This window comes from Octopus bimaculoides, chromosome 3 (assembly GCF_046866305.1).
Source record: "Octopus bimaculoides isolate indiv1 chromosome 3, ASM4686630v1, whole genome shotgun sequence".
NCBI lineage: Eukaryota > Metazoa > Mollusca > Cephalopoda > Octopoda > Octopodidae > Octopus > Octopus bimaculoides.
Window position 1 is genome coordinate 160,094,488 of NC_142930.1, and position 25,000 is coordinate 160,119,487.

The window sequence follows — 25,000 nt, forward strand, 5'->3', positions numbered from 1 at the left end:
GATTTTTATTGAGTCTTTTGATGCACCTGATGAGTGTTTTTTTCTTTCTAGGGAGCCGGTTTCTGTTTGCCTTAGTGGATTTCGTAGGAGAGTGTTTTGAGCATGTGTAGCTGACAATGTTCTCAAAGTGCTTCCATGCGGTCTCAATGTGAATGGAACTGAAAATGAAGGACCAGTCGATGAAGAACAGACCCTTTCTGATTGCTCACCAATCCGCTTTGTGGAAGTTTATGTTGTAAAATAAGTGCAGTGGACTGGGATTGGCTGGTTTGGTTTTGATATGTCGGAAATTAAAATAGCAGAGTATCATGTCGTGGTCTGAACTCCAAGCCTCTGCTGCAGACACTGCTTTGTGACGTCTTTCCCCTTGCAACATCGAGACACTTTCGCCGGTTCTCTTCGAAGGCAGCTGATGCGGCAGCGGCTTCGCGTTCGTGTAGACTAATGTCGCTCCATTTGAGGCTCCTTTTCAGAGTGTCTTTGTATTTCAGTTTAAACCTTCCTTGTTTGTGTGAGCCTTGCGTGTCTAGGAACACGGCTGTCAGTCATTCTGATTATATGGCAAGTCCAGCGTTACTAAGCCATCAGTAACATTGACTCAATGCTCGTTGAACTAGCTTTGTTCAGCATTTCTTAGTTTGTCATTCACACACACACACACACACACACACACACACACCTATGTAAAATCAGGGTTATCTGTTGTGTACATAACTAAAGGGATCACGTTAATTAGTGAAAAGAAATGCGGTAACAATATTTCTTATATTACAGTGCATGTCATTTACTGTACTGATAATGTGTCGTTTCATTATCTAACAGATTTTATGACCTTGAAGTGCAAAATAAAACACATTCACACCCCCACGTGCGCACACCCGCATGAACGCACATCCACACAAGCTCTCACACGCACGCTCACATACTTATTGTAAAAATCAATTTTGTGACTAGGCGAGAACTATTCCAGCGACAAGAAACTTGGTATAAACTGCAACCAATACATCTGGGTAATTAGCTAATATGCTGTTCTACCTCCCTTAGAATACACAGAGATAAAGAAACGAACACGAACACACACATACATAAATACATACACATATACCTTCATATATGTGTGTGTGTGTATATATATATATATATGTATATATATACATACACACATATATATATAAATACATAAATATCTGCGGTAATCAATCAAAAAATTACAGCAGATTTCGTGTATAACTGTGTGGGTGTATGAATAAAGTTTTGTCTTCGCGTACGTGGGTGTCTGCGCTTTTTGCACATATGAATAAATATATGCATTTGCGTATACGTATTTATATATGCGCATTTTGTGCATTTGTGGGTGTATATTTATGCATGTGTATATGTATGTTGTACATCAAGAGTAATTATTTTCTTCTTTATGGTTCATTGAACTGTGTCGGGCATAAAATAAATGTCTGAGTTATTTATTCCTACACGTTGTCATCAGTGATATGTTGGTTGCTAAGAAAAAACAAAGAACAAAGGAGCGTTTGTATTGGTAGTCACATATTGATAGCCGTTTGAAAGGAAGAACACAAAGAAGCGAATAATTTAAAAAATATATCAAGTTTAAAAGGGTAACAAATGGAAGAAGAAAATATATCGTGGCATTGGGAGGTAAAATTGATTATATTTATGAAAAGAACTTTTGTTTGCTTGCGCACACTTTGTTCCTGTGTTTCATATATTCAGTTGGAATTTCATTCATTTAGGTTTTGCAAGAACGTTACATTAGCTTTTTTACATATTCTGTACTTAACGTTAAAGATTGCTCCGAAAATAAATTTTCTTTATTTTTTGTTAAATTAACAATGTGCTTAATATTTTAAAATTTTCAAAAAGGAAAAAGAATTAATGATATTTTTTTATACTGCCCGTCCTACATTGTATTGAGACAAAGAACATACATAGTCTTTCATTTAATATCTGCCTCCGATATTTTCATTTTTCATCTCAAGGCTAATAAATGAGTTGTCGAAATTTCACAAATAATATTTTCTTTTGCTTTTTATTTTTTTGTGAATTTTTAGGAAAGTGTTCTCAGCATTTAGGAAGAATACCATGCCATAATAAATTGTTAACTGCGCGAATCAAAGCGATGATTTGCATAATTAGCCTTAATTCTTTCCGGTAGATGCGAACGTGACTATGCTAATCGTTGTTGTGTTTCTTCACAAAACAACTTCTTTTCGATGTCTGTGTGTTCAAAACACACCCGATAAGCTTAGTGTAAGTCTAGAGAGTGATGCACTTTCAACTCTAGTTTCATGCCATTTCATTTTATTCAATTATACGTGCGGTAGAAAAAGTTGTAATTAACTTTACTGTTTTATAACTAAGGTTTTTTAAATTTAATCTTAGCAAAATAGACTTAGTACGAACAAGGGAGATTCTATGTGGTTGTTCGAAATGCTAGAAATAGCAACTAGATTATCCATAAGATGATGTTGACCTGCATTGACTATCTGTGAAAAGAAAATAGGACGATCCCAGTTAGAACAATTTTAATTACAGGTTTGTTAAATTTCGGCTAACCTGGGATTAAACAACAGTAACAATTCCAAGTCCATGACAACTGCATTACAACTGACTGAAATATGTAAGCTTTCGATAAGTCTGTATTGCGATTATGTTTTGATTCACTCCCATTAAGTTTACAATCAGTAATCAATAATCGATTATAGGCAATGAGACCGGAAAGCTTGGCTAATTTGTTTCTTCGTCACTTGAAACACTTCCCGCTTTTGAGGCCATTAATACATGATCAAAATTGTTGTTTAGCCCCGTTTCAAATCTGATCAAGTAGCCTTTTGTAGTAAGATATTCTACATATAACAGTCTCATTATTATTAAAATAAGCATATAATGTGTTTTCATTTGCAAGTTGTTGCAAATTATTTTAACAACGATGTTTTTGATATTTGGGGGAAAAAGTCATGGCCGACATATTTCATATGTTTATAAATGTGTATCTCGTCAACAACGTATTCAAACAATTAGGAAGGCGTCTCTCTCTCTCTCTCTCTCTCTCTCTCTCTCTCTCTCTCTCTCTCTCTCTCTCTCTCTCTCTCTCTCTCTCTCTCTTCCCTCAAACCTGCATCCACATATCCCTCCAATCACACCCTATTGCCTGGTTGTCTAACGGTCGTATGATTATCCTGATTGGTATGCTTTTCACCAACTTCAGCTCAGTCAGACTTAATGAACAAAATTTATGCATGGTCCCTAAACCATTTAAAATTGTAACCATATGAGCTGTCCTTGAAAAGGAAAGACTCACGAGATATTGTAGTACACACTACACATCATGAACATAGGGAAAATGACGGAATGATCAACGCTGTAGTATATACATATGTTAGGCACATAATGATTCCAAAATGATCAGCTGTAGATTGGCTAGATTCGGATGCTCAACGTCAATAGTCGAAACTAAAAAGTTCAAGATATAAATGTGTATTACACCCTAGTAATTCTAAGAATCTTAAAGTAATTGTGATAGCGATAAAATGGAGCTAAAATATGGATGTCATTCTTAGTTACAAATGTTCAAATGAATCCGTTTCACCATCGGATCGCAATTGTCAACACTATATTGCTAAACCGATAAAAATACCGGTTGGTATTTCTTGCAATGTTTTGTTTATATGCTGGCTTTAAAAGAAGAGCAGTAATAACATTTTGAGATGTAATTATGATTAAGGAATCTCAAGGAATGGAATTGAGGAATAAAGATGCCATGGACAAGAAAGTGGTACTCATGAATCCAAATATTCAGTATTCGGTAATACAACAATGGCAATAATAAAAAAAGGTTTGATTACATAACTCTGGATTAAGCTCATCAGGACTCTGTTGTATTAGACCACTACGTTACGAGAACACAAATAAACCAACACCAATGGTCAAGCGATGTGGGGTGACAAAGAAACACAAAGACACACACAGAGACATACACATACGACACACTTCCACGTAGCTTTCATCTACCAAATTCACAACGCATTGACTGATTCGGATCTATAAAAGAAGACACTTGCCCAAGGTTCCGAGCAGTGTGACTGTAACCGAAATCCCGTGTTTGCAAAGCGAGCTTTTTAGCCACTTAGCCGTGTTTGCGCTAATCATTTTATGTATCCAGATATGCATTTGAAGGACCAAGGTATAAACAAACAGTGAAATTGTAATGCCAAAGAAGGTTCCATCATTTAGATCATGGTCAGAATTTTTGGACATTCGTTTCCTGTTATTCGGTCAAATGATTTCCCTGTGTAGTGTGTAAGTGGCTGTGTATTTCACAAACCCGTGAACCCTTGATGTAATCCTTAGGCAGAATCAGCGTGGCACTGTATGACAAGGCCATACTTTCGAATTATAGGCACAATCTATTTCGACGGGATTCTACACAGTTTCCGTCTTCTTAATTTCGCTCTTAAGCCCTTGTGTTTGAGAAGCAAACGTCTTAACCATTCAGCCATATTGCGTCTACTCCAGTATCTATTTCAGCTAAAACTTTCTATTATCCTTCCGGCCGATGAGCTTGAGTCATCCAGAAGATTAGAGCTCTGGAAGAGAAATTCCTAGGAGCAAGAAGTTATGCGATGAATTCGAACTGGGTAGATTATTTATTTATAGAACAATATCTTATTTAAATTTTGTTTTAAAGATGGTTTCGTTTTAAACCAAATCTAGAAACCAGCATCCGTATAAATTTCTAGGATTAGCTGCTAAATAAAGGAGTTTCAATAAGGATTGAAAGCTATCCTAATCTCAAACACGAATGCTGATAACGAGAGATGGATTTGTCGCCGTTGCTGATTTTTAGATTTTAACAAATCAACTTTGATTCGCAGACTGTAATTTCGAAGAAGCATGTTGATATTTTTTATCTGATATTTCTAGCTGAAGATCCGACTGCATAATGGCTTCTTCTTTAGCTTACATTGTTAGAAATAGTAAGGTTAGCTGTTTAGTAAACAAGAAACCCTGCAACAACTTCGAAGATATTTTAATGAAAGTACTTAAGACAGTTTTTCAAACTCATATTACATTAAAATTCTTCTGACATTTGCAATGTTTTATTATGGTTAGCGAAAAAATCTTTTTTTTTTCTATAATCTCCTTAAAATTGTTCATTGTATTCCTCAATTTCTTCATAATTTCGAGTCTCCAATTTCTAATTTATAATTTCTGTCTGCCTAAAAGACTTTAATTACTCATAAATTCACGAACATTTACACGCATACATATACATAAACACACAAACATATACACACATACACATACATAGATACAGACAAAACATTCGCGGACACTCGAGAAAGATAAACGCATACATACATACATACAAACACACATATGTGCAAATCCATATCCAAACACACACATATACACACGCATAAATCTCACTAAATCAGGCCCATAAACACACAAATTTACATACACATACCATCCGCTCATATATACGCATATATTCATACACATACGCGCGTACACAATTAAATATCAACATAACGAGAAAATAAAAGGTAATAGAGCCGAAAATAAAATTTATCGTATTATTAATTAAGAAGAAACAAAATATGAGTGAAACAGTTATGTTTCATTTTTACTTCTCCAGTAACCAAGTAAACTTTGGAACGCTTCATTGTTGCGCTGTCTATCGAGACATGTGATGTATGCATCACGTCTTGCGTTGTGTATATATATATGACGTCTGTTGTGATATGCTATATCTAGAGTTGTATGATGAATGCATGCAAATGCTAAATCTATATATTCCTGTTGTATGTAGATATATGACGTATTTAGACATCTATCTATCTATCTATCTATCTATCTATCTATCTATCTATCTATCTATCTATCTATCTATCTATCTATCTATCTCCGCCTGTATGTCTGCCTGTCTATCTGTCTGTCTATCTATCTATCTATCTATCTATCTATCTATCTATCTATCTATCTATCTATCTATCTATCTTTCTATGATGTTTCAAGTGATGTGAGGTATCTAGTCGTTTGTAGTATCTAATCATGTAACGTATCGATAGATGTGTGATGTATATATATTCATATGAAGCATCTCAGCATATCTATACATCTATCTCAACGTATGAGATATTGACACATATGATGTGTATAGAAATGTAATATGTCTAGTCATGCCATTTATCAAATCATATATCGTGCTTAATCCTATAGTGTGTCAATATGTGTATGATATATCGATGTATACGATGCACCATCTCATAGCATGTATCTAAACATATGATGTATCCGGGCATGTGATGCGTCTGAGGATGTCACGCATATTAATTTGTAAAATACTCATATATATCACATGCCTAGTCATGTGCTATTTCTAAACCAGATACACCTGGATACGTGATACAACTTTACATATGCTGTCACGTAGTTCATCTAGCCATGTAATATATCAGTTTATTATGATGTATGAGGAGGAAGTAAGCGGTGTGTGTTTGGAGCCAATCACTTTTTCATCTATAATTGCAGAATTACTTGTATTTAGCTATACAAATTATGGTTTACTAAAAGTTTTGTAACTTCTCTTGCCTGCAGTACACCTACACATTCAATTTAGACTCTAAGTCTTCAGTGGTAAGGCAGCTTTAATTAGAATCTGTTATATTGAAATGCTAACGATACATACCTGTGGTGTAAAAAGTCTGTTACACTGTAGAAAGGGATGGTAAAAGTGTAAGTGCAATAGAGAGAAAATTTAAACGAACGCCACTCGAATGTGCAGGCATACGAAAGCAATTGACGCTCACGCATATACATACATACATACTGACGATATATTTAGCTGTGTGTATGAATGTGTGCTTGTACGTGTGTGTACATATGCGTGAGAGAATGAGGGTATCTGTATATGCGTTCACGTCATTAGCGTTTGTGTACGCGTGTGTACATGTGTTTGTGTATGCCAATTATATAATGTTACGTGCTTTTAATTTATTGTATTACCGAAACGGAGTTTGTTGTGTTACGTTTATCAATGATCATAAAGTACGAGAGCGAGAGATGTTTCTATAATTTTTTCTTTCCAAATTATTGATGCTTTCTGTCGGTTGCAACTTCTGACAGAAGTGTTACCGTTTTCAGTGAATTCAAGATACAGAGATCTGGAACGAATATTACAAGTATCCTGTACAACAGACTAATAATTCACCAGTCCACTGTCCTAGATTAGTACATTTTTCTATAGACCTGAAGAGGTAGAAAAACAAAGATAACTTCTGATGGATTTAAACTCACGAAACTGAGACTGAAAACAAATGTCATAAGGCTTTCTATTGGACACTCTAACGATTCTGCTAATTCGAATGGCAGTCCAGAAGCTTAAATGTATTTACGATGAGATCAAACAATGTAACAAGGATCATGCACGTTTGGTCGCTATTCCCTTTAAAATTGGCACAGTCATACCATTTAAACAATGTAACAAGGAATATTCGTCATTTGGGTTGCTATTCTTTTTAAATTTGGTGCTGTCATACCATTTTAAACGGCTAATGAACTAGCTTTGCATACACGTGATTTCTGGTAAGCATTTAGATCAACGAAGACTTTATATAAACTTTATATTTTTCTTTCTATTTATACTTATCCGTTGAATGCTAAGTATCTTAACCTTACCCAAACTGCTACATCGATGATTGGATTTGAATTAGTGACAAGTTATTTCGTTCTCATACCAATGATTACAATAGTCGGCAGCCCCTAGCTATTGTAAATTCACGAGAGTAAATTCTTTCTGTTGACTTCTAATTAATTCTATTAAAAATTAAAAAAATAATATTAAAATTAAAAATAAATTATAAATAACAATTAATTAATTGGCTTTCAAATCTAATAACACCTGGGCACACCGCTTCTTACCAGAAAATTGAGGGTGTTGGGGTTTGCATCCTGTTGCAAACTCAAAGCGCAAACAAGATTAAGAAAATTCTTTCCGAATTCCTAGACGTAGTGACATTGCTTCGTTCTCTCGCCATCCAACGTTCGGTTTCTTCCTCGCCTGCGCCTACACGCCGTCGTCGCTGCCGTGCGCCAACACGCCTTCGTTCCTGATAGTTCTGAAATCAAAAAAATAAAGTATTGTCGTGCGCCTACACATCTTTGCTCACGCACCTTTGCGTTCTAGGTTTTCTCGGGATATTTTTGATTTTTCTGTAATTAAGTTTACATAAATACGTTTATATAAATAATCCCCACGAACAAATAACACTTAGAACTGACTTAAGTCAGTTCTGAGTGTTACTAATTCATGGGGATTATTTACAATCTTCGTTAGTTTCTTTAGGGTCACTCCACCGACAGCTTTCGTCTCTCTATTCTTTTAAACATGTATATCATTATTCATGAGAGTCTTATTTGCCAAAACGAAGTTAACCTAGCTAAGATTCGAACGCAGAACTTAAAGAGCCGGAAGTAATACTGATTTCAAACTTTGGCACAAGGACAGTAATTTCTGGAGAGGGGTACATCGATTATATTTATACTCATTTTATCGACTCCCAAAGGATGAAAGACAAAATCGATCTCGGCGTAAATTGAACGTAGCGATAGGTAAAATGCTGTTAGGTATCTTGCCCGATGATCTAACGGTTCTTCCAGCTCTCCGCCTCAGCTGTAAGAAATGCTGCAAAGCATTTTATTCGACGCTTTCAAGATTCTGCCAATCCGACAAACTGAATAATTTCCTTTTAGTTTTAACATTAACATGCACAAAGAGGAAGCTAGAAATTTGGTAGTGAGAGAAATAGTTGATTATATCGACTTCAGTATTTTACTGGTATTTATTTTACCAACTCCAGGAGGATAAAAGGCAATATTAATCAGTGGTATTTGAACTAAGAGCATAAAAATCTAGAACTAAGCAGGTCAAGTGCTTTGTCCGTAAGTATAACCATTCAGCAAATTTTCCATCTCAGGACAACGGTCAATGTGTATTCAAGAAGAGTAGGCCAGTGTATAACTGACAATTGTAATGGTTATAAAGTTTTTATATCTTATCGGAGATAATAGGAATTAGTAGTTCTTATTTAATTCACTGCTGTTTAATAGGAGGAATGTTGAATGAGAATAGAGTAATAAATTCTACTTTGCTGAGACTAAATGTACAGATAAACGAATACTAGTTAAAAGCATAATAATAATAATAATAATAATAATAATAATAATAATAATAATAATAATAATAATAATAATAATAACAGCAATATCATTGTTGCACTGACATCCGTTAAGAACGCTTCGTCTCCATTTAAGAACCAAATTCCTTCCATTGATTTGGTATTTAAGACAATGTAATTGAACATAGAATACAATAAAGATATGCGAAATAATACGGACAATGGGAATTCTATGCAAGTTGTGGCTAATTAAATGCTTTAGACGTGAATATCCCTATGTTACTAAAATTGTAAAACCGAATTTCAATCAAAGATCAAATAAGAATAAAGACAATGAATTAAATATAAGAAAGTCGTATTAATGATATCAGACTGTTAATATAACTTGCTTTATCACGCATCATTCTTTGATGCTATACACGCATTGATTTCAGATATTACGCAGCTCAAGACAATTTTTTTTGAATTGATAATCTTCATCGTAATTATGACGTAGGTTGAACAATATAATGTTTTCCATGTCGTTCGAAAATTTCAAACTACACAGCTTAAAATGTCTGCTTGCAAAATAGTTATTTCCGGCAAAAAAAAGAAGAAATTACATTTTAACATGATTTAAATACTAGTAGCATAAGCATTACCGTGCGGATAAGAAGTCAGTTTCTTTCCTATACAAATGGCAATACACCGCAAATGGTACTATGTTCGACCCTGCTACGAAGCGATCATCGTGTTGTTCATCAGCTAAGAAAGACTCTGCTGAGAATGAGCAGAGAAAACTTCAGCACACAATGTAAGGTTATCTCCGTTGTTCCACAATTCGAATGCAGTTGTTCGAGCAATGGATTACATAATTGCCGGAAAGTAATAAATTCAACGAGTATGTGTATGCTTATGTATAAATGTATGTATAACTGACAAACTCGTCAGAGCATCGAATATTTTACTTCCTTCGTGGTAATCATTCTGAATCTCTATACCTTGGGTTCCAATGCCACCAAAATTCGAATTTGTCTTCCTTTCTAGAACAAACCATCTGTGATCAGATTCGGAGAAAGATGTGTTCTCTAGGTTTTAAAATACCTAGACACGCCTTATGTGACAAAGCCGAACCCACGACTCTCTCATTGATTTCAGCACCCAAGATAAGGCATATATATACATTCGTTCGCTTAAGCATAGCGATACTAATAGCCTGGTGTCAGAATTCAGTATACAATAAAGCGTTAATTGCGTACAAAGCTTGATATGAAATTAAATAAATGTGGGAGAAACAATAAACAAGAACTCCATTAGATAACAGCTATTTTTGATATAAGATGCAGAAGCTTAGAGCTACATGGTAACACATAGCTACACACACACACACACACACACACACACACACACACACACACACACACACACACACACACACACACACACACACACACACACACACATATATATATATATATATATATAGGGAAAAAAATAAGTTAAAAAAGAACAATTCAAACTTTTTGAGAGGTCCAAAAAGAGAGAAAGAATGGTTTTCAATAAAGATTCATCATATTCATAAAAATAAAAAAACAGCCAGAGCAAGTAGTAAGAATATGAAAATAGTTATTGAAAAATATCATTATAGGTATAAATATATCATAAACAATTGTAGAAAAATGGAGGAGAAAAAGATGCTGCATTAAAATTAGATTTAATACAAAATAAGATTCAATACATAGGCGCGTTTCAAAGGACAATACAAATATGTAAGAAAAAATTATAATCATAATAATTATAATTAAATTTATGCATTGTCATTCTCATCAGTGTGAAGAATTTTTGGAAAGGCATAAAAAAAGTTTTAATAAAATAAAGTGAATTAAAATATACAATAAGGGAGAATACAAAAGGAGTAATAGGGAAAATCAGATATTTACAAGCAAGTTGTAAAAGGGAAAAAATAACAGTAATAATAATAATGAGATACGAAAGAGAAAAAAGACGGACATATCAATGTGTATGCACGTCCATGTGTGCAGTAAACTATAACATAAAAATAAAAATAAAGATCTAACGGATATATTTTTAAAAAATGGTAACAGGTCGAGACGAAGTATAATGTAAACAGGGCCACGTGTCTATAGTAGAATATAACGTAGCTTGTGCACTAGTAGAAAAAAAAACATAGGGTTATACATATACATGTTAATATTGAAAAACGAATATATATATATATATATATATATATATATATATATATATATATATATATATATATATATATATATATACATGTTACACGAGGTTAAAAGTGATAGACAAGACTATGTTAGAAAAAAGTTACAATATTTAAGCAAAAATGTACATACAAGTAGTGAAAAAACCAAAGAGACCTTAACAAGGAAAAAACATCGATCCCAGACAAGACTGGCCGGTGTATTCGAGAGAGTTACCTTACTCAAAAACTAGCTCGGGGTAGGGGAGACAATCAGGAAAAAGTAGGAAAGTAGGAACAAAAACGAATATATGAAGGAGAAAATTAATATAAAATTTACAAGTGATAGAAAACTTTGCGTAGGCCTCTGAGCAGGCATCGCCAAGCTTTTGGCAAAATTTGATGTAAATTCTCTGCTCAACTTTCTTTGCCATGGTCAATGCGACGATTGCATATTACAACGTTACTTGTAAACACTGTTGCAAACAGCGGAAGTGAGCTAGAGCGTTAAAACTTAGTGTGCCAGCACTCCAGAGTTCCAGATCAATCTGTGGCGAGCGTTCTAACTTCAATTTGCGTGCTTTAGCTACGTTACTATGGCAATAGACCGGATACTTATTGATCAGACAACGCATATATATATATATACATACATACAAACACACACACACACACACACACACACACACACACACACACACACACACACACACACACACACACACACACATATATAAACCATATATGCATTTATTGTAAATATACATAAGTACGTATATGTATCCATATATATATATACATATATATATATATATATATACATATATATATATATATATATATACATATATATATATATATATGGGAGAATATACGAAAAAACAACAGACGAGGACAGGTGGTGTAAATAACAAAAGGATGTATTAGTATGACGCTCGGGAATACGGAAAGTCTTTGACGTTTCGAGATATATATATATATATATATGTATTTATTGTAAATATATGTATGTACGTCTCTATGTGTGTGTATTTTAAAATGTCTGCCGTACGAACATTTCTTTAACATGTCAGGATGTTCAAATGACAGTTTCAGGTGCTCAGATATCTTCATGTGTCACATTCGTTAGACATAAAGAATGATACAAATTTACGAAGCACAAAATTATGAAAAAAAAAAAAAAAAGGTAAAAAGCAATAACCATCTTCTACATTTCCTTATGTATTTGTTCATTCAGTTATTTGACTAAATATATTTATTTATTTATATATATACACAACTGATGACTAAATTACTGTATTGAAAGGAATGAGGTTGATACGTGATCTACCAAGTTTCACAATGCTTACATAAAAATAAATATATATATATATATATATATATATATATATATATATATATATATATATATATATATATATACACACACACACACACACACACACACACTCATATGTACAGCCATGTATATATATGTGTATATATGTGTATGCCTATATGTATATGTGAAAGCTTTTATGCTTTTTAGCTTTCAAGTACGACAATACACATGTTGCTGCCGCGCTCCTTTGCTTAACAATGAAAAATGCACTGGAATATCTCTAGGTGTGAACTATTTCATTAACTACGATGTCGAAAAAGTATGAAAAAAATGTTTATAACAATTGAAGCTGCTACAAAGAAGAGATGTTTCAGGTACCATATGTATGTAATTCTTGACGTGTCATTTTTTTAATGTCTTATATAAGCACACACACACACACACACACACACACACATACACACACACACACACACACACACACACACACACACGCACACACACGCACAGAGGCATGCACACACACACGCATGCACACACACACACACAGATGTACACGTAACAAAAAAACACACACAAACATACACACGCACACATACGCGCACATAGACGGCATTCCTTTACATCTTAAAATTCTTTCTTCATAAATGTCGAAAGAAGATTCGAATACCAAGGAAGGAATCTAAAACTGAAAAAAATAAATTACAAAACCCCCAAAAAAAAGAACAGAAATAGCGATAATTATATGCATTAGATAGTGCTAAGTTGGTTAAATTTAGAATTAATCAGATGTGTCTATCGTACTTAGATGAATATTTCCAAAACGTTCACACACACACACACACACACACACACACACACACACACACACACACACACACACACTCACACACACACACACAAACACACCAAACAAAGGAAAACACACATTATATTATATTTATACAAACATATATATGAGCGGAGACAAAGTCATCTGTTAATGAAATTTGCTTCATCCGCGGCGTATTAATTGGCCATGTATTTATGTATTTTCTATTAGAAACTAGCAATTTTCAAATGGAGGAAGTAGTGAAGAGGGCAGTTATATATATATATATATGTATGTGTGTGTGTGTGTGGAGGCGCAATGGATCGCGGTTTCGATTCCCAGACGATCGTTGTGAGTGTTTATTGAACGAAAACACCTAAAGCTCCTCGAAGCTCCGGCAGGGGATGGTGGCGAACCCTGCTGTACTCTTTCACCACAACTTTCTCTCACTCTTACTTCCTGTTTCTGTTGTACCTGTAATTCAAAGGGCCAGCCTTGTCACACTCTGGGTCACGCTGAATATCCCCGAGAACTACGTTAAGGGTACACGTGTCTGTGGAGTGCTCAGCCACTTGCACGTTACTTTCACGAGCAAGCTCTTCCGTTGATCGGATCAACTGGAACCCTCGTCGTCGTAAGCGACGGAGTGCCAATTATATATATATATATATATATATATATATATATATATATATATATATATATATACACGTGTGTTTGTGTGTATATGTGCTTGTTCCCCACACAATCGCTTGGCCATAAACCTATGTCTCATCACCTCACCAGTGATGAATGGTCTTCATGAAGAATGGGACGTGGTTTGCAGTCCAGCATATCCTGAACGATTTCCAAGCAGTGTTTCTCTTTGCTGCTTCGCCAGCACCATGTCGTCGAATTTCGCCGACACTCACCGCATGTATAAATACTCCATTAAAATGGAATGCTGTGATCCTGTGCTTATTCCCACTTCGTGAGTAATTTCCTCCGTTGTTACACGAAAGCCTTCTTTGACTATTCACCGAATCTTCCCAATCGGATTCGCGTTCGGCTTGCGGGTCGCCTGCCTCAACGAACCCCCGCTGCCCTCAGAGATGCAGCATTTGTAACATTTGAAGCATTTGTAACACTCCTTGACCCGAGTTTTGTCCACGTCATAATAGCCAAAGGCTTGCTGAATCTTCAGGATGATTTGAACTTGAGTATCCCCAAAACATTTGGCAAGACTTGACGCAATATCTCTGCTCGATCCGACGAGCACGCACTACACGCCTGTACACTAGGCGTAACAGTTAACGGACGAGGTCTGACGCTGCAAAAATGTAGCATTACTTTTAGCAGAAGAAAACAAAGTCAGATACTCTGTGAGCGCCCCTGGTATACATATATACACATATGTATGTATGTATGTTTGTATGTATGTATGTATGTATGTATGTATGTCTATATATATATGTATGCATACACACACATATATAAGCATTTATATACATATGTATAAATACATATATTAAACGTAAAATGAAAACAGAACACAAAGGATATCGCGGTATATTCTTTCACCTCGGCCACTATCCGGCATCTACAGGGGCTTACACTTATGAAGTATTACCTCTAAAAATTATAAATACATATAAATACATATATATATAGATATATACAAGGTAGGGGTGCTCGAAAGTTGCTTCGTTTAGATAAAACAGAAGACAGGATGATCGGTTAGTTATGATTCTATTCAACATATTCCCCTCCGAGATTCAAACACTTATTGCAGTGGTCCTCCATTTTCTCTAAGCACTGTAATAGAAATAGGAAGTTTTTGCTCCCAAACAGGCCTTTCATGATACCCTTGAAGCTAGGAACTTTTCAGCACCATCTCACACGCATATATGTATGTAGATGTGGATATAGACATATATGTGTCTGTATGCGTGCGAATGTGTGTGTATGTGTGTGTGTGTGTGCGTGCGTGTGTGTGTGATTACGGTGTGTGTGTCGCAATGAATATGAACAATTTCCCGTTATGCTCTGGCTCTTATGAACGCAGTGAACCTGTCGATGGCCTTTTGAGAACATCTAATTAATGAGAGCTTTACTTACAAATGGTGTTATAAATATGAGCCTTAGGCAACAAAAGAACCTTTGACGATGTCTGAAACCAAATATACATAAATCTGTCAAGCCCCCAAAAAGTTGACTCACTCTTGTTTTAAAGTTCGTTTGCATACAATATTTTCTAATAATCTGAAAAGCCTTTATGTTAACACAATGCAACTTATGTCTCCAATAGTACAGACAGATGTAATAACATTATATACATATATATATATATATATATATATACACATATATATATATATATATATATATATATATGTATTTATATATATATATATATATATACATATATATATATATCTACATATATATACATATATATGTATATATATATATATATATATATATATATATATATATATATATATATATATATATATATATATATATATATATATATATATACATATATATATATATATATATATATATATATATATATATATATATATATATATATATATATGTACACACTCACACTCACACTATATATAGAGAGGGATATAATGTATATATGAAATAAGTATACATGTACATGTACATACATGATATATACATATATATGCGTATGTATGTGTGTGTGTGCGTGCATGTATCTGCGTTCGTGTGCGTGCGTGTGTAGTTGTCTGACACATCGAAAATTTAGAAGCTTTGCATATAAATAATTAGACACAACGCTGCCTGTAATTCAATTCTATTTTGATATATATATAACAACGAAACCATTTTCAGTACCTGCAGAACTGCAGTCTAAATCATTCAATGAAATATTTACTTTGTTGACTGTTGAGTTTATCTATTATTCTATTTTCACTTTCATTATCAAATAGTCACTTTTCTGCATCAGTTAATGAATGCGGAAACTGATGAGCTTCTTGTTATCTGTTTTTTTAAAAATCTTTTTTCATTAACTAGCCACTCATTTTCGTATCGTTCATTTCACTCTTGTTTAATTAAAGATGGTGAAACGAACTCAAATGAAGATGACTTATTCTTGGTAAACTTAACACTGTCGTGATGGAAGTTCTTATATTATTTATTATGTTGACAATTATCCTGGTTTTTCACTTGTCAGAGGTGGTAGAGTATTGAACAATTTCTATAATGAGCAGTGTTTAGTTATGTAACATATTCAAATCCCTCTGGGTAATGATTGCTACCTTTCTATTCCTCCAGAGCCGATGAAAATAATTATCAGTATTATACTAGAAATTATTAGATTAACGAAATTCTCCTCATAGATAATGCAGTCGTGGGCTTATTCTAATTACAATTTGTATATGTAGAGAGTTCAGCAATTCTAACTGGATCCTGCATTCACTTTACCCCCTTTTCGCTACGGTTTCAAGTTAGACGTTTTCCTATATTCGTCAAGGATCACTAAACCAATGTGGACTAGTCAAGTACTGTATTGGATGCCGGTCTTATTGACACTGTCCTCATCCCAGAACGGTGTTTTAGCTAATGTGAGACACCCATTATATTTTTATTTAATCCAAGATCAATTCATATCAAAAAGACATCGTTCTAGAATATGGGATTTTACCTATGGAAGTGTTACATAATTAGCGATCTCTGTGCAGGAGATGAAAGCATTTTTTTAATGATGTCAAACTATCAGAGAGAAAGAGGTAATGTACCAGGTTACTTTATGTTCCCTAGTTCATATCTATTTGGTTTTAGCTATATGTAATGGGTGGTTATCCGAGGTGCTGCCATTCTTTAGATGATCATCGTTGGCTTTCATATCAATATTCACACAGGCCGGGTGCTTAGATCTTTATTATTTGAGTGTTTCATTCTTTCGCCTTTGGGTTCTAGGTTTACTCGGGATAATTTTGATTTTTCTGTATTTACGTTTATATAAATACGTTTACATAAATAATCCCCATGAACAAATTACACTCAGAACTGACTTAAGTCTGTTCTGAGTGTTACTTGTTCATGGGGATTTACTCTTTACTCTTTTAATCTTTTACTTGTATCAGTCATTTGACTGTGACCATGCTGGAGCACCGCCTTTAGTCGAGCAAATCGACCCCAGGACTTATTCTTTGTAAGTCTAGTACTTATTCTATTGGTCTCTTTTGCTGAACACACTAGCATCGGTTGTCAAGCGATGGTGGGGGACAAACACAGACACGCAAACACACACATAACTATATATATATACACATATATACGACAGGCTTCTTTCAGTTTCCGTCTACCAATTCCACTCACAATGCTTTGGTCGGCCGGAGGCTATAGTAGAAGACACTTACCCAAGGTGCCACGCACTGGGGCTGAACCCGGAACTATGTGGTTGGTAAGCAAGCTACTTACCACACAGCCACTCCTGCGCCTATGGGATTATCTATAATGTTCGTTACTTTCTTTAGGGTCACTCTACCAATAGTCTTCGTCTCTCTATTCTTTTTAACATGTATATCATTATTCATGAGTGTCTTAAATTCTGTATATACTATGTATTTGATCAACTCATTATATCAGCTTCTACGTAGGACCTCATCAAAGTATAAAGCGGTCTCATTAAAGATTTCCTTATTAACTGATATGTTGGATAAGCTGATTGATATGTTTCTGATTAGTCTGTTCATTATGTATTTTATACATATATTATGTATGTTCATGTATATGTGTATGTGTATACACACACACAAACACACACATATATGTGTGTATGTATACGCATGTCTTTGTGTATACACATACGCACACGCATAATTACACATATGCTTGTTTATAGATATGTGTATGTTTATAAATCATATATATTCGTGCCTGTGCCAGTATGGGGTTTGTATATATGTGTATGTTATACGTTGCGGGCACGTACGTCTGTCAGTCTTCTTTTGAATGTATACATTTTTACTAGATTATTTGAGTTCATATTAGTGATCTTTAACTCCCGTGTTACTTATAACTTTATCTATTAAGTGTTACCAATTTAGCATAGGGTCATAACACGCCCATAACTATCCAGTTTCATGTGCCATCTTCAAGAATGAAATTAAAATACACTAACCAACACAGTATACTGCCTCTTCCCTCCTTCCGACTCATTTTGTAAACTTCCTGTTATGTTTCTCCGCTTTACAACCAGTATTGGCTTGTTTACATCCCGTAACTAATTGCTAGCGTAGATTCTTTCTGCTGAACCCTTCAAGGCTGCACCGTAGTGTGGCTGCTTCCCAATGACTGAAACAAGCAGAAGATAAAAGATGAAATCAATAAGCTGAAATCTATCTATCTATCTATCTATCTATCTATCTATCTATCTATCTATCTATCTACCTATCTACCTATCTACCTATCTATCTATCTATCTATCTATCTATCTATCTATCTATCTATCTATCTATCTATCTATGTGTCTGTCTGTCCCTCTGATTGTCTGTCTGTTTGTGTACATACACATCCGTACGTATATATTTGGATTGACAGTTACCTTGAAGGTTCGGCTTAGATAAATTTGACAAAAGAAAAGCAAAATCAAATTCTTTCAATTTTAATGTTCGATTTTCACAAGTACAAAAAAAGAAAACAAACAGTTGTACATAGAAATATACACTTACACACACACACACACACACACACACACACACACACACACACACACACACACACACACACACACACACACATTTTATATATATATATATATATATATATATATATATATATATATATATATAGGCATAGGAGTGGCTATATGGTAAGTAGCTTGCTTACAAACCACAGGGTTCCGGGTTGAGTCCCACTGCGTGACACCTTCGTCAAGTGTCTTCTACTACAGCCTCGGGCCGACCAAAGCCTTGTGAGTGGATTTGGTAGACGGAAACTGAAAGAAGTCCGTCGTATATATATATATTCTTTTATTCGAGCAAATCGACCTCAGGACTTGTATATATATATATATATATATATATATATATATATATATATATATATATATATATATACATATGTGTGTATGTATGTATGTTTCCCTCTTCTGTTTTTAATCATCTAAATTCTCCATCTTTGGATGAAACTTTGTATCTTTGGATAAGGAAAAGAATGTCATATTTTTAGCCTGAGAAAAGTATTGCATAGTCTTACTGTTTCGATGACAGATTGTATTTGTAATGTGCGAATCAGTTTTGTTCACTTTTTTTTTCTGAAAATCCTTGCTTATCCAGACTGGCTGGCATTTACTTACGAAATCAAGAGTTCCAATTATTATTATTATAAATGTAAATTTGTAATCTGGATAAGTATGATGGAAGTTTCGAAGTTGTCTACATTATATACATTATTTATATTTGATGGATATTTGTCCTCATCTTGTTTGTTGTTAACACAACCGAAAGTTGTCTATAGTTAACTTCTATCTCTTTGATTTTCAGTGATATTCACAACAGCAGGTTAGCTGACCTCTATGACGTTACATACATTTTCTTGTCTGTTCCAAATGTACAATACCCGGTCTGTTATGCTTACACTTGACAGATGTTTTGATGAGAATGTTCCACCAGATGTATTTATGTGTGTATAAATGCCTAAGTCCTCCAATGTTTGTTCGTTGGCGAGTATAACTCGACAGTACGTATCATGGTTATCTTTATATTTATAGGTGCCAATGCAGATGCAAGCTGACACAGACGCCCTTTAAAATATCCTTTCTCTCAATCAGTGAAACTTCTAGGACATGACTGGTGAAGACAAAGAAGCCTGATGCATGCGACTGATAGATATCTGAGCAGAAGAGACATGAAGAACGTTTAATATGATGTAGCAAACGAAACCACAAACTTTGGAAGCAGACGACCCATTAAGCACCAAGTATATGCTTGTATAATTTTTCTTTGAGTTTAATTGAAGTTTTTCTTGGGAGAGAGTTACATATCCCAGGGCCCCAATAATTACAGTTATAAGCCTAAACTTGTAATCTGGATAGAGTAACTGCAGATTTCTCTATAGTTTAGTGTAGGTATTTTCTTTTCCATGGTTCTTCAGCTTTATATTAACATCTGCTGGGCATCTAATTTCCACAACTCTGCACAGTTTCTCTTTTCAATCCCAAGTCATTATATCAAGTCTGCTGTGCTTGCATTTTATTCAGGTCTTGTATGTAAGTATGTATGTATGTATGTATGTCATTATTCAGTTTATTTCAAGATTTCTTGCCAATAGAGAAAGAACCGTTTTCTAACCTAGATCGAAGGCTCCTCCATTGGAATTTCAACATCAACAACGGAGTATTTTTGTATGTTTGTTTGTATGTATGAATGTATGTATGTGCAGATTTGCATGTTTTATGTATGTATTCTCATGCATATAGTTGCACATCTAGACATGCTCATATATATTTAAATGATAAACTTCTGGAAAGTTTTACAGATTTTTACAGTTCCAGTGATGGATTGGATCTGTAGTCTTCGAATTAGTTTTTTCCTTTCTGGTTTTGAGAAGCCTAATTTCTCAAGATTCGTATTTAGGCAGTGTGTTACATATCCAAGATTGGATATGCATGTACGTATGTACGTACATATGAATGTATGTATGTATGTATGTATACGAGGGAGGGGAACTGAAAATTTCCTGGCTTTGAGTGAAAGAAAATACAGGAGAATCAGTTGATTATAACTCTATTCAACATATTCTCCTTTCAGATCCACACACTTATTGCAGTGGTCCTTCTGCTTTTGTAAGCCCCGTAAAATTAATTCGGAATGCTGGGCCTCCAAGCAGGCATTTTGCGATACCCTTAAAGTAAAAAACTTTTCAGTACCACCTCGTGTATTGAAGGATGCTTGCCTGTGTGTCTCTGTGTATATATGCATGTGCGTGTTTACACATAGAGACGCTTGGTATTTATTCATTTCTACTCTAAGCACAAGGCCTGAAATTTTGGAAGAGGGCGCCAGTCGATTAGATCGACCCCAGTACGCAACTGGTAATTAATTAATTTATCGGCCCCGAAAGGATGAAAGGCAAAGTCGACCTTGGAGGAATTTGAACCCAGAGCGTAAAGACGACGAAATACGGTTAAGCATTTCTCCCGGCGTGTTAACGTTTCCTCCAGCTCGCCGCCTCAAGTTTGGTATTTATTGAATATCATTTGTAGTTAATCCTGCACCAATGAGCTATGTTCCCTATCCAGCAGTAAATTTAGTTGACATTTTTTAAATTTAAATCCTCAATTTTAATAGAATATGAAAGCTGTACACCCGTGTAAGGCAAACATATTTATTAGGGAAATAGAGAATTCTCAAGTAGAATGCCATTTGCTTGAGCGAGTCATATGTTTAACCAGCGTGCAAGAGGCAAAGGATAACTGTCTAAGCGTCATTGCGTACGATGTGAGGGCGGACTGAATTATGGAACCGGATTTCAATTCCCTTGTTTCAATAATTTGCCAAGTTCATCGAAGCCTGAAAAATAATTGGATAAGCCGTGTGCGAAATTCGTATGATTAATACTTCAAGGAATTGAAAGAGAATTTGAAATTTATGATTAAATACTCGTACAACACTAAAAAGACTGTATTTTCTCGTTGCATTTTCATTCTAGATCCCTAGATATTTCTTTCACCTCATATCTATCTATCTATCTATCTATCTTTCTGTCTGTCTGTCTGTCTGTCTGTCTGTCTGTCTGTCTATCTATCTATCTATCTATCTATCTATCTGTCTGTCTGTCTGTCTGTCTGTCTGTCTGTCTGTCTGTCTATCTATCTATCTATCTATCTATCTATCTATCTGTCTATCTATCTATCTATCTATCTATCTATCTATCTATCTATCTATCTATCTATCTTTCTATCTATCTATCTATTGGATGGTCTACCCTACGAGCTGTATTGTCAAATGCCAGACTTGTTTGGCGACCTCTTGGCATCAGTCTACTGCAACTGGCAACAAAACGGGAGAATTCCCGGTTTCGTGAGCCGAGGTGCAGTGACATTGCTGAAGAAAGACCCAAACAAGGGGAATTTTATAGATAATTTCAGGCCCATCACTCTGCTCAACGCAGATTTGAAAATTTTGGCCAAAGTAATAGCCGAGAGGTTGGCGCTTGTCATCGATAAACTGGTTGACAGGGCGCAAACATGCGCCGTGCCGGGCAGAAGTATCCATGACAACCTCCACCTCATGCGCTACATCATGGACAGGGTAGTTAAGGATCCTGGCATGGGTGGGGCGCTGATCAATTTAGATCAATCTAAAGCCTTCGATAGGGTCGACCATCGATACCTAGCGGCCGTCCTCAGGGCAGCTGGCTTTGGTCCCGTCTTCCGCGGTTGGATCGCTGCCTTGTATAGCGGCATCCGATCGGTAATACGGGTAAACGGTCACCTGTCAAAACCGTTCGACATCACACGTTCGGTCCGTCAGGGATGTCCCCTGTCGGCGCTTCTGTATGTATTGACGATCGAACCACTACTGCGGAAGCTGGCGACACTAAGGGGTATCCCACGAGAGCTGGGTTGCGGGACGAGCGTGTCTGCATATGCGGACGATGTCACCGTCATAGTGTCGAGCGAAAAGCACGTCGAGATGCTAGGCGAGACACTTAAAGAATACGAAACGGTGACAGGAGCAAAAATTAACCCGGAAAAGTCAGTGGGTTTGTTACTCGGCACCTGGAGAAGCAAGCCCAAACCGTCCAACAGTGACTCCGTAGTGGGACGCTGGACGGACGGACCGGTTAAACTGCTCGGGGTCTGGTTCAGTCCGGACCTCCAAATGGATAAGAACTGGGACGAGATCACCAGTAGAGTGATCAAACTCAGCCAAACATGGGCTGAGAGAAAGTTATCTCTAAAAGGCCGGGCGGAGGTGGCTAATGTGTATATCGCTTCAGTCATCGATTACCGCCTGACCGTCGTGCCTTGTCCCGATGCCACCATCACGAAACTAGAACGCATACTTTTCCGCTTTCTGTGGAAGGGTAGCGTTCCGATGGTGAGGCGATCCATTTGCTGTCAACAACCGTTACGTGGAGGACTGGGGATGCCGTGGTTAATGATGCGCAGACATGCGCTGAGACTGCGGCATCTCTGGAACTTCATTGACGACGGTGAACAGGTGTGGGCGCCGTTTGTGAGGCACGCCTTCCCGCAGCTCGTCTCACTCACCGAACTGCAAACATGGATCAGGAAGAGACCGAAACTGGGCGATTGGCACCGCGAGTGTCGCCAAGCTCTACAACAGCTCTGCCGTCCGGGATCAAACTTGTGCAACTTCCAAACGACCAATGCGTTCTATAGAGGACTAGTGGAGGGGAGGTCTGACGACACTCTCGGGGCAAACCTGGGTGTCGACGAGAAATTCCTAACCCGCCTTTTCAAGACGACGTTCGGGCCGGGGCCTATGGATAATTTCCAGAGATCCCTGGCTTGGCAATGCTATCGAGACGCACTACCAGTTCGAGAGAAGATCTACAGACACAGTTCGAAAACCACCGGACCGACCTGCCCGAGATGCGGTCAGAGTGACGAAACCGTTCTGCACGCACTCGTGCAGTGTCCAGATATTTCAGAGCTGTGGACCTTCGTCGAACGGCTGTTGTCGCGTGTGGGACGAGCCCACTTATCAGCCGAGTCTATCGTGAATATTGTTCCGCCACCTTCCTTTAAACGGGAAGGAAAAACGGTTTTTGTAACACTGATAGCTATGGCAAAAGAATGCGTGTGGTGGACGCGTTTGAAAGGTCTACAAACAAACACTTTCCTCTCTGGTCAGTCCCTCGTCAACTTTTTCAAGTACCACTTGAAAAGGAGGATGAGGATAGAGAGGAAAGTGTTGTCGAATGAAAGTTTCAATAAAAAAATGGGTAAATGTGGCAAGAATGGCAAGAATGAAAGACGACACCATTTTAAGCATAAACTTGTAACAAAAGGAGACAAAAAGAGAGAAGGTACTTACTTTCATGTACCTTTTTAAAAAAAAGCCTGAGGTGACCGTGGTCTTTTCCGTAGGCTTTTCTCTCCACGGATAAACCTAATCTGTTCCCCTTTTTTTACATCGACTGTGATACACGATCCCTATTGATCGCCCCCCCACCCACTTTTTTTTTGTTTTTTTTTCTTCCCGCGATCCCTTTTGATCGAAATTATCCCCCCCCACAAGAAAAGCTCTACTTTGTAATTTGTCCATTTTCTGTATTTAGCCCTGTGTGGCTATAATAAAAAGATATCTATCTAACTGTCTGTCTGCCTGTCTGTTTGTTTAGAAATTTGTCTCCCGACCTGCCTGTCTCACTGTGTGTTTGTTTCGCTGTTGGTCTATTTGGTTGTTCCTATCTCTTTACATTTCTCCATTAATATTTAATATACCACAGGCAGCGATCTGGCAGAAACCTTAGCATGC

The 25,000-nt window shown here is 36.1% G+C and overlaps 1 protein-coding gene and 1 long non-coding RNA gene across 8 annotated transcripts in view; one reads left to right on the plus strand and one right to left on the minus strand.

Moving 5' to 3' along the window:
- LOC106875510 (uncharacterized) overlaps window positions 1-25,000 on the minus strand; it is a 342,680-nt gene that overhangs the window by 94,526 nt on the left and 223,154 nt on the right. For 4 of the 7 annotated variants that reach the window (XM_052966004.2, XM_052966005.2, XM_089349901.1 and 1 more), the window contains exon 4: window positions 18,670-18,842. The exons of the other annotated variants lie outside the window; for them this stretch is intronic. The gene's annotated coding sequence lies outside the window, so the exon portion shown is untranslated. The remainder of the gene's footprint in view (window positions 1-18,669; window positions 18,843-25,000) is intronic. 7 annotated transcript variants of the gene reach the window in all.
- Window positions 56-25,000, plus strand: part of LOC106875513 (uncharacterized) — a 26,595-nt gene continuing 1,650 nt past the window's right edge. Inside the window, exons 1-2 of the long non-coding RNA XR_001410126.3 lie at window positions 56-1,653; window positions 20,260-20,468. This is a non-coding gene — a long non-coding RNA (uncharacterized LOC106875513). The remainder of the gene's footprint in view (window positions 1,654-20,259; window positions 20,469-25,000) is intronic.